Here is an 11,840-nt window from a genome sequence, read left to right on the forward strand (position 1 = left end):
CCCTCTGCTAGGCTGATGGTTATGGCTGAATTTTGGCTTTGTCCCTCCCTGAACTACAGATTTTCTTCTTCCTTTCCCTTACCTCACTATCAGTATTCATAGAATTTGTAAGAATGTAACAGCTGTGAGGTTTTTTCAGTTTCTTTTGATTGTGTTTAAATTACTCATCAACTCAGAAGTTAAAGGGGGACGGGTATCCACCCAAATGGACAATGCAAATGCCCTGAGCCTTACTTCAGTAGGAAACAAGGCTGACAGAATACTGTGATTTATACCTGCCACTGTCTGTATAGTCTGAGTGTACTAAATCCCTATAGAGTGAGAAGGCAGGCAGTCACTTTTGTAGCTCTGACCAGTCAGTAAACTAATGGGTATGCTAGAATGTCTTAAAAATACTTCCAGACACCTAATTTCTGCAGCGTTTCGAGGGGTGAATCAAAGAGTGCAGGAAAATACTTTCTGAAGATTTGATTTGCCTCAGGGCAGGGTTGTTTTTTGTTGTTTTTTTTTTTTATTGTAAGAATTCTTCAGTATAGTTTCCAATAAAATATTAGTGCTAATGTGTTATTTATTTAGGAAGTGCTTAGTTTTGTGAAACCAAATGCTATTTTTTTTTTTTTCATTAAAATGAGTGGCATGTGTTTTTCCCCTGCTGCTAAACAAAACTCATATGTATGACTGCTGAAGTAGTAATGCCACCATTGCAAATAGTCGGTTGGAAATACAGAGCACAACTGCTGTGATAGTCAAAACCATAGCTGGTCAAATTATCACATTTCTTTCCCATTCTACTCTCCACTGTGCTCAAACTGGAATAAAATTAAACTCTGTCACACTTGCTCTACAAGTTTTTTAGCGCACACTATGGAGCATTTGATACTTCTGTCAAAGTTGTTGGCAATTGTGAGTCAGGGATTTGAAGCAGATCTGTTTTCTTGTGAGGAAATAAAGGCTAGGAAATATTCTTGCACAAAATGGGAGCAGCTTCAAAGAATTTGAGAAAAATTCTTGGTATCACAGGAAATCAAAGATATTTTTCTGTATAATCCAAGTAACACACTCACACATTACACCCATTGGGCAAACCCAGCCTGCCCTGGAAAGCTAAAGTCCTGGATGACATTTGCTTATTCTAGTTTTTATCTGTGTGAAAGAAATTCTTCAAAAATGCTCAGTGTTTAGCAGCTGGGAAATGACTATGTTAGCAGTACACCTTGCTTCGAGTTAACATTTCAGCATCCTTTTTGTTTCAGCATAATGCAAAAGGTAGGGAAGTTCACATAGGAGCATATAGGAATCATAGAATCATGAATTCACTAGGATTAGAATGCTTAGCTCCATGTAGCCTCTGACTTGCCTTTTGCAACTTAACAATTTTCTCAGCATAGAATTTAAGTAAGTGTAGATTCATTGAAGTTCAGTCAAAGAAGTTTAGACCAGGATATCTAGATTGTTACGACAAAAACAGGTCAATTGATCTATGTTTTTGATTTGTAATTTTGAGGTAAAGACAGAGCCTTGGTTAATTTATTAAGGAGCAGGCTGTTATTAAAAAAAAAAATAAAATAAAGGAAAAGTCCTCTAATCCTCTCCCACATTTTTGAGAAGGGAACGCAGTGCTGGTGTGATGAGAGCAACCTATCTTTTTGATTTCAGAGATAACTGAAATAACCTACAATGTTGCCATCTCAGTTCTGTCTGTTTTTCTGGTCTTGGCCAAACTTTAAGGTCACACCCACCCTTAATAAAAGTGGTCTTTAGAAAAGCATATATTCATAACTATGTAGACTTCCATAAATTTGGAAGTAGTTTGGTTTTGACTCATATTTTCCAAATAGCTTAGTGACAATCTTTGTTCTCATACTACAGCAAAGCCTGTGATTATTAGAAACCTGAAGTTAAAGTTTTTCCCTTTAAAAGGGCAGAGACTGTACCAAGAACAGCCTTTTTTTTTTTTTTTTTTGTAAAGGATACAAATGATGTACTTTCCTCTCAAAATTTATAGTTTTGTACAAACATTGCTAATTTTCCCCATATTGTAAAATTCACTTCAACATTTTCCTATGGCTGACAGCTTAAGGCATGAATATTTCTGAAAGCTACAAGCACCAAGAGTCTTGCAGTGATTCCCAGTTGTTCCATAGCAATCCCTTCCTGCTGTGGTCCCTTGGGCAGTCAGAACCAAGCTGGGTTCCAGGCCCCAGGATTGCCCACTGCCCTTGACCACAGCTGTGGTCCTCTGTGCCTCTCTTCCTTCCTGGCCATGACCAAGGCAGTGCAGTAGTCCCTGAGCCAGCACAGTCCTGCTGCTGGTGCCTTGTCTGAATAAAGGGACAACATTTGTATTCTGGTACGCTCCGTGCAGCCCAACAGCCACAAATTGGAACTTCTCCACGAGACTTCTGACCCACTTAATTCCAGGGTTTGCTTTCACAGTCTGCACTTTATCTGCCATCTCGAGATATGGTTGGAATATGGGAAAGATTAAGCTGTTTACAGTAGTCTGTCTAATAGTTTATCTGCCATGGCACTAAAGGTACAATGAGGACAACTCACTTAAAATGAATTTTACAGTTCTTTAAAATTTTATGGTCTAAATAAACCATGAAAAGTGCTGCATAAACTACAATAACACTGGGTAAAGGCACCTTTTCTGTTTAAGGTGAGAATGGTAACTTTATCTGTTTTGCTGGAGCACTAGCATTTTTATCCTCTTGGACTCATTTGTGTCATGCTAGAGGCTGAAGAGCACTCACCTGCAGGTAACTAGGCCAAACAGTCCAATTTCTTTAGAAAGTGTTAGATTAAGAGTATATGTATACAAATGCACCAGTGTTTCTTTTTCTAGAAGAGACATTTCAGCTTAACAATTATGAGATTGGATGTTTTCCAACACATCACCTCCTAGGGTTTGAGGACAGAAAGAAATGTCCAGATGATATGGTCTGCTGTTCAACATAGCATACTATAGGCTTCCCCTAACAGAAAGAATAATCTTTATTAACAAGATTAGTAAATCTTTATAGGTCTTCTCCTAACATAATCCATAGGGCTTCCCCTAACAGAATCTTTAAATCAGGCAGTGAAATTTCTTGGACTGTCTTCTAACTTCATGGGTGATACTGCTTGTGCAAGAGAAGACATCACAGTGCCTGGTTAATTGTTAGGCTGTGAATGCCACCAGCTTTGGCTTTCACCCAGAAGGGTCTGCAGTGTGTTCTGCAGGAGGGTATGTACAGAGGTAGTTCCATGGATCAAAACCTGGAGATGAGCTGTCCTGTGGTGTCCTTCAGTTCCCTGCTACTTGTCCCTGTAATGAGTTTTATGTTGGCACTGCTGATGTGGCCATGGAGTGGACCAGTTCAGAGACCTGGTGCAGATGGAAACCTTAAGCCAAGCAAACAGGAAAAAGCAGGCCTATTTTCAGCTGGATCAGCTCCCAGAACAGCCTCACAGCACAATGGAGTTATTAGTGTTGGGCAAAGGAGCCTGATATCTAAACAGAATGAGCTTCTGTGGTCTGTCAGTAAGGCATGTTTGTCACTCCTTTAGTCATCTCTTGTCTCTTCTCTAAATCCTCTTCAATTTCTCAATGTCTATTGAACTTCTGATTTCAGATACTTCTCATTCTAATAAGGGAATTTACCAAATAAAAGTAACATTGTTCTAGCCTCTGTTTTTTTTTCAATTTGTTTCTTCAAGATTTGAATTAGCAGGCCTAGGGGTTTAAGTGTCTCTGCAGTTTATGTTCAGTAAACAATGACTGCAAGCACCTATATTCTGTGTCCAGAATTCTGTCCTAATTATCAGTCAAAATGCATGGGAGTGCCTAAGATGTTTTCTTATTAAACATTATGCCACAGTTTAACTTCTAACAACTAAGGAACTAAGCCTAGTAGAAGTGGATCTATTTCCTACACATCAGTGTTGATGGGCATCACTGTGACATGACTGTTCGGTGTCATTTTCACTGGTTATTGCATTGGATAGGTAGTTTTCCAACCACATGAATGGATGACTAAGTATTGATTGACAAGTTGGCAGACCTGAAGTTCCTAAATTACCCAATTTTCTTTTAACCACAGGCCAAATAGTCCATGTTTTTTTTCCCAGTCCTTTGGAGCTTCTGCAGGGATCTGAGATTTTTGAGAAAGCTGCATTAGTAAATACACAGGCTTGTAAACATACCAGATATAAATTGGCCAGACCTGATTGAAAAGAATACTTGTTGCTCATATTTTATTTTACTAGTTTTGGAAGGGAAATTGATCCGTATTCCTAACAGACCTGAAGAGCAAAATGTTTGTACTTCTCCTGAACTAACAAGCCTACAAATTCCATCTAGTAATGAATCTGTAAAATTTTTCACATTGTTCCAAATAAAGTTAAATAATTTCATTTGTAATCATGCTGCCTACTACTTTGTTTGTTTTCTTTTTTCTTACCTTATTAAATTTATACAATGCAGTTAGTACAGTATTTGGAATTTATAGTTTTGGTTTATACAGATTAGTATAGCCTTCTTTTTCCATTTTAGACTTCATAGCTATGACTTTTTGATAGCAGCTGTCTGAATCCTGTCCCAGGATGTACTGAATGACTGTTACCTCCTGTTGATCTCAACAAAATATGCTGTCACTGCAGGATGTAATGAGAACTTAGACAAAAACAGTATTCTCTTTTTTACTTTCAGGATTTTACATTTGCAGTTAATTGCTGAACTTGTAACCTAGGATTTAGACATTTGGTATTTTTAAAGGTGTCTTAATATGCAGCTAGTGTGAATTTATACCATCATGTTACTTTGTGTTTTGACTGTTTAATCTCTTACTGATTGTTGTGGTATATGTACAAAGAATACCTAGATGGACACCAGAGGAGTATTTTCTAAGATATTTCCTAGCACTGTTTCAACACATTTAAAAGTTGTTTCTTCATTAAATACTGTTATTCCTAAATTCCATTTACCAAGTTACCTAAGAACATTACTGATACACATTTTGGGGTATTACACACATGGCACACGGGTTATTCCTTTCTTCTTACTTGGACTTGCACTCACTGCAGTTGCTATTTTCCTTTTTCTGAGGCCCTGCTTCCAGTATGTATGAACTGGTATGGAAATCAGATGGACAGTGTGAAATTCAGGTGTGGTAAAGGCTCGTGGCCAGAGTGCTGTCACTGACAACCTCTCAGCTCCTAGAGGCTACACACTTTGCCTACCCACCCCACAAATTCATGGTGTGTGAAGGCTGATAGTGTCTGGATAAATAACAAGCACTTAACATTAAAAGCAATAGGTTGTAGTAGCTTTTCTCTTACTTTGTTTTCATCAGGTTACTCTTCAAGAGAAGGCCCCATTGTAATTTTAAACACAATCTTGTCTATAATTCCCTTACTATAACCATACAGTTGTGATCTACATTTTTCTCTTGATATTGTCTTAAATAATTTCCACTTTTTCATTTGCAGCATTAAATTGCAGGGAATTAGAAGAAGAAGTGTTTCTTTAAATTAGCATCCTTAGACAATAAGAAATTACTTTTGATCGTAATTTTGATAGCAGCAAAGAGAAATAAAAAAGTTGCTGGCTGAAATCAGCAAGGCATTCTCTTCACACAGAATACCAGAAGAGGTAGTTCTGAATAAATTGGTTTCAATCAAGCAAGACTTTTCCTGTGGTCAAAGGATTACAAATGAAATCTCTCTTCTGGAGCAGCAATTGCTTAATACTGAATGTTTTCCTCAAGATAAAGAATATATGCCACAGATATTTATCAAACACAGGAGAATAATTTCAGAATAAGAAAATTATAAGAATCTCAGTAAAGTCCACAGAGCATCTGAGAGTACTGTATCAAACCCATTTTTAAGTATGTGGCAAAGCACTGTGTGAGTTTAATAAGGAATTGTATGCTGTAAATGTACTATGCAAAGGCAATATCCTTTACTGATTTGCTTTCTCTAGGGAAAGGTCATGAGAAAAAATACATTTTGAATGTTCTTCTGGTTTTTGTATGCAGAAAACCCTACAAAGTACTGGTGCTTTTTTATGTAAAAAGAGCTTGTGGGTTAGGATAAAAGAGCAGACTAGAAAGGCTGGCACTGTTGGGGGTGTTTGCTACAGGCCACTAGAGCAGGAGGAGGAAGTGCATGAGGCACTGGAAGCAGCCTCAAAGTCACAGGCACTGGTTCTTGGGGGGGATTTTTCTACCTTGACATCTACTGGAGAAGCTACACAGTCCAGAGCAGCAAAAAGAGTCCAGAAGGTTCCTGGAAACCTCTGATGACAACATCTTGTCCCAGGTGGTGGAGGATCCCATAAGGAGCAGTCTGCTGCTTAACTTCATACTGACCAACAGGGAAGGCCTTCGAGATGTTAAGGTTGGGAGGAGCCTTAGCTGTTGTGACCATGAGATTGTGGAGTTCAGCCTTGGGTGAGTAGGAAGCAGGGCAGCAAGTAAGATTGCTACTATGGACTTTACAGAGCCGACTTTAGCCTCTTCAGGGATCTTCTTGGAAGAATCCCATAGGAATGGGCCTTGCAGGGAATGTTGATGTCTAGAGATCACTTCCTCCAGGCTCAAGAAAAATGCATCCTGATGAGCAAGAAATTGGGCAATGGGGGCTAGAGACCTGCATGGATGAACAGGGAACTCCTGTCATTACTCAAGCGTAAGCAGGAGATGGAAGCAGGGTCAGGCCCTTTGGAATGAATATAGAGAGGTTTTCAGGTTAAATAGAAATGAGACAAGGAAGGACAAGTCCATCTAGAATTAATTCCAGCCAAGGATGTCAAGGACAACTATTCAAATACATCATTGACAACAAAGGATAATGTGGTTCTAAATGGAGAGGGGGCACTGGTAACAGAAGGTGCAGAGAAAGCAGAGTAACTGAGCTCAGTCTTTGCATCCATCTTCACTGGCTAGAGCAGCCCTCAGGAATCTCTGATCCAGGGTAAAGGGACGTCAAAGGACTTTCTCGCGGTCAAGGAGGTTTGGTTTAGAGAACACCCAGGCAAAATAGACATCCACAAGTGCATAAGCCCTGACAGGATGCATCCATGAGTGCTGAGAGAGTTGGTGGATACCACAGCAAAGTCACTCATGATCATCTTTGAAAGGTTATGGTAATCAGGAGAAGTACCTGAGGACTGGAGGAAAGCAAATGTCACCCCAGTCTTCGAAAGGCTCTTTTTCAGTATGGGACAGGAACAAAGAGGATGAACTTTGGTGACAGAGCCTAGAGAAACAGTTTCCACAGAATGACATCTTTATCCTTTTTGCTGAACTCCAGCTTCAGGTTGCGTTCACCTCCATGTAGAAAGTGTGTGCAGACATGTTTATTCTGAAGCCTAGGTTTAAAATCCACTGTGGGTATAGTGGAAGTTAGGCCTTAAAGAAAGGTGCTTTTGTGAAAAGTAGATGGCAAAGACTTCCTTGAATAGTCTATGGTGCTGAAGTGTTAAAGCATGAAGGGTATAAGAATGAAAAACACTGAGTTATGCTGGAGCTGCAAAACCAGGCATGGATTGAACATACCAGTAAACAGGCATGTTTGTATAGCAGGTGTTAGTTCTGGCTTGTTTCTGTTGAAAATGTTGCTACTAGGACAGGGAAGGTAAATTGATATTAACAATGTTAATAAGTGTTCTGAGCCAACCGTTCCATGGTTAAGTGCTCTACATGTGTGGCGTGTAAAAATGTGCTGGTGATACAGAGATACTCGGTGAGAGCCAAGTGTCTTTGTTCTGAAGAATTGGAGGTTGCACTGGGTTTGTTGCTAAGTTAGGGCAATAGCAACTACTGCTCTAGGAAATGGCTTTCTAGAATTAGAAGCCATTACTGTCTGAAGTGACAGATTTAGAAAATGTCTCTACATGAATAATTAGCTCACCCAGCAAAGCTGCAGCTACCTGATAGTAATTTTTTTCCCACTTTTGAGCATATTTTATTTATCTAAAACTTTCCAATGGTCATTACTGTTTAGTTTAGTTTATTCAGTTTGACAAATAAGTAGTAAATGAAGGTGTTCTCATAGATTGGAACAATCTGCATGTTTTCATTTTTTTATAGCTCCTCCAAGGATGTAATTGAGACACTGAAGAGCTTTAGCTCTTACACTACTGAAAACCATGCTCAACAGCTTTTTGCAAATTTCCACTTTGAAAAACTGATGAGTAATTATTCAAGTGTTTATGCAGAGAAAAAAAAATTCTTCCTGTAGAGGCAATATTTTGCTGCAGACTTTAGCTATCGCTTCTCTTTTCATTTGCTCTTTCTTCAGCTCAAAAATGTCTACTTTAGATATTGTTTTATATGGTGGAATATCTTTGTGAAGTAGCTGAAAAGGAACTGGGCCTGTCCTTTGTTAGTCAAATACTGCACTAAATTCTCATTTCCATAATGCATGCAGTTTTTCTTCACTTATTGAAGAAAAGAACTTATATATATATTTTTTTTAATTGCTGCCCTACAGTTGCTGGGGATCAGATATCATTCTGAATGTGTATGGCCCACCATTAGTTTTTACAATTGAGCTAAAAATCTGCCAGGTTGTGTCATAACACAGGAATGGAATAGTAGAAATTACTTACTTCACATATTGTCTGAAGATTGGTATGACCAACTGCAAGTAAATGCGAAAGGATTGGTAGTTGATATCTCTAATTTAATCTTTGGCATCTCGATGAGTCATTTTAAGATTAAAATTGTTTTCATTATACTTTCTGCATGAAAGACCACAAGAATCTGTATTTTAATAGAATTTATTCAGGAAAGCATTGACAAAAAATACTAGAGTACTGTTAATATTTGTTTCTACATCAAACATGCTGAGATGAGGCTTAAAAGCCCACCTGAGAATTCACATTTGCCTCATTGCTGTTAGTAAGAGCTGTAATTATCTGTATCCTTTGAAAATACTTAAAATGAAACACAACCTAATTCTCAGTTATAGAACAATGTAGTACAACAAAGACATTGTAATCTATTTTTTTCATTATAGGATGCAGGTGTGTAACCAGGAAGAACACTAACACAATTATTTCTCTGTAAACCTTTCTAGTACATAAACATTTACTGGAGCATTAAAAATCAGAATTTATTCTGACTTTTTAACAGCAGAACCATTCTGTTGTATAGGTAGGCAAAGAGCTTGACTTTCTCTGGTATTTTCACTGTCAGAGTCCTGTTTTCTCTCCTTTAATTGTCAGTAATATTGCTATCCAGTGATCTTCGTGGGGGCTTAGGGTTACCCTAATTGCGTCCCCTTCACTCCCAATAGTCTTAGTGAAGCCAACATTTCCAGCAGACTCCCTGGGCCCCTGCTGCTGCTGAGTATAATGTATTCCAGAACCCTATGCCCCAGAGCAGCATCCACCAACCACGCTGCAGGGCTTAGCAAGGTGAAATATGATCCAAGCAGAGACTACACCTAGACTGGGGTAGGACAGTATAGGCTGACAATGACTTAATTAGGAGCTGTAGGAATGAGAGGTACCACAGAGTTTTCATCAACATCCCTAGTCCTAGGTTAAGGACATTGGAATTTTTGCATGGATTTATTTTATTTAAATATTAAAGCAACCATTGACATATTTAATTTTTTCTTCTGTCTACATCTTTTACAATTTTTGGATTCTTAGAGCTGAAACCCAATGGCTGAGGAGAAAGTTCCAAATGTGTTGTGACAGGGAAGGGGATGCTACTCTTCTTGCCTTCTGAAATTTTAAGTAGTCAACTGTTCAACATCTTGTGTAGTTCAGGGGAAAAACAAATGAAGAGAAATGTGAGTTGGACAAGGGGCTTCTAGAAATAAGTGTGCCAGGTCAGGTCACAGATTCATTTAGCCCAATATTGTCCTTCTCCAAGTGAGCAATAAGGAAGTTTAGGCAAGAAGGGGAGAAGTTAAGGGAAGACAGCAGAGGCACACACAAACGTAAAGCAGACATATAATGGTATTTCCTACTCCCATTTTCAGATTCTAAACCAGTAGCTTTGTCCTTGTATTTTACTCTGCTTGGTGGATTTCTAGTCCATGACTTTATGTGCTTACTTTTCAAACACCTGTGAACTTATGCAATCTTCAGCATGTTGCAGCAGAGAATTCTAAGATTTTAGCAATATCATGTTAGAGGGCTTCATTCCCCATTTTGTTTTCAACCTGCCACACAATTTTATTTGACAGCCTAGTTCCTATATAGAAAAAGAATCATTCCTTGTTCACCTTCTCCCTGACATGGTTATTTTTAGCCTTCTGTCATAATATGACCCTAAATCTTCACTTTCCGAGGGTAAACAGCCCCTGTCTAGTTGGTCATTGCTTGCATTTCCAGCCGCTGGTCAGTCTTATGCTATTTTCATCTTCAGTGTGGTTTCTCACGTTCTCTTTGTTGCTTGTAGAGCTCACAAATGTAGTTACATTGATTCCCTAATACACACTCCTGCCATTTATGATCTGGAAGTGAGGAGTTGAACTGGATCGGTCCAAAAGTCTTTTTACTGTCCTGTCTCAGAATACCCATATAGCAGGTATCTAGGGAAGTATATAAGATTAGCAATTTCTTCAAACTTTTAAACCTCGGAGGTTTAAAGAACCTCAAAGGCTCTTTAAATATTTTTAAAAACTGCAAGTTGTTTTTCATACCATTTTCAAATGAGGCAATATTTAGACTTGTCCACAAGACAGTTCTTAACCCTTTCGATCCCCAGCTTTGACCCCTACTGTCCAGTAAAAAACTAAAAAAGTGTCTCAGTCTACTGATTGCAAGTTCTGTTGTGACTGTCAAAACCAGGAAGAGATTTCCCTCTTAAGAGAGATTGCGTTATATTTAAAAAAATTCTGAGAAGTGAACAAGCCCAGAATATTCAGCCATAACTATTCATTGACAGAATAAAATTTTTATATTCACCCTGAAAAGTAATTTCCTGGGGGAAAAAAACCACTTTGACATCTGAAGCTGGCTCTGCTCTGAATTTGTTCTGCCGTAGCAAATAAAATTAACATTTTGGTCATCTAAGAAACTGATCATATATACATGTAATGACTGTATAAGGGAATGAATCACTTAAAATGCAATTAAAAACTGCTGCTTCAGCATGGATCTTTGAAGTCAGTTGGGAATAATTAATTTCAAGATGATTTATTAAAGAGATTAATCTTTAACTTAGAGCTGGAGTAATCTATTCAAATTCTTCGAAAAATATTACTCTCTACAATTTTAATGGTTATAGGATGAGCCAAGATAGTGTTACTTGCTTTTGCTATTCCTCAATAGGCATTCACCTCAGTACCTCTTTGTGTATGTAATTTATTTTAATTGGCACATACCTAATTAGGTAGGTTCATATTTTGAACATTATCTTTCTTGATGCGAGGGTTTTATAAAAGGCTAAAGAATTTCACAGATCAGATCTTTCCACTTTTTGCAGTACACACCAACATAATATCAAATCATAAATTGGTTTTTTGTTGTCATATTTCCCATTGAAGTCATAAAGCCACAGGAAGTTAAGTGCAAATGTAAGGTCCGGTTGATTTCTGATTAACAAATATAATGGCTACAATCCATATATACTGTATGCATAATAGTCTTTTCTCTGGGAAGCAAGTTGGGATTTAATTGGATGTATGTATAATAACAAATTTGAATTCATATAACATAAAATCTGCTCTTTGTATCAGTTTTTGTCTTCACTATTTTTGGTAAATAAATAGACCTAATTTTGCTGTAGAAAACAGTTACTTTGCATATCTACCTTGAAAAAAAATCTGAGCACTTCTCTGTACGTGTTTCTCCTCTTTCAGTGAGTTCTTCACAGCACAGTTAACTCACA

The sequence above is a fragment of the Taeniopygia guttata genome, chromosome 1, assembly GCF_048771995.1.
Source record: "Taeniopygia guttata chromosome 1, bTaeGut7.mat, whole genome shotgun sequence".
Lineage (NCBI taxonomy): Eukaryota > Metazoa > Chordata > Aves > Passeriformes > Estrildidae > Taeniopygia > Taeniopygia guttata.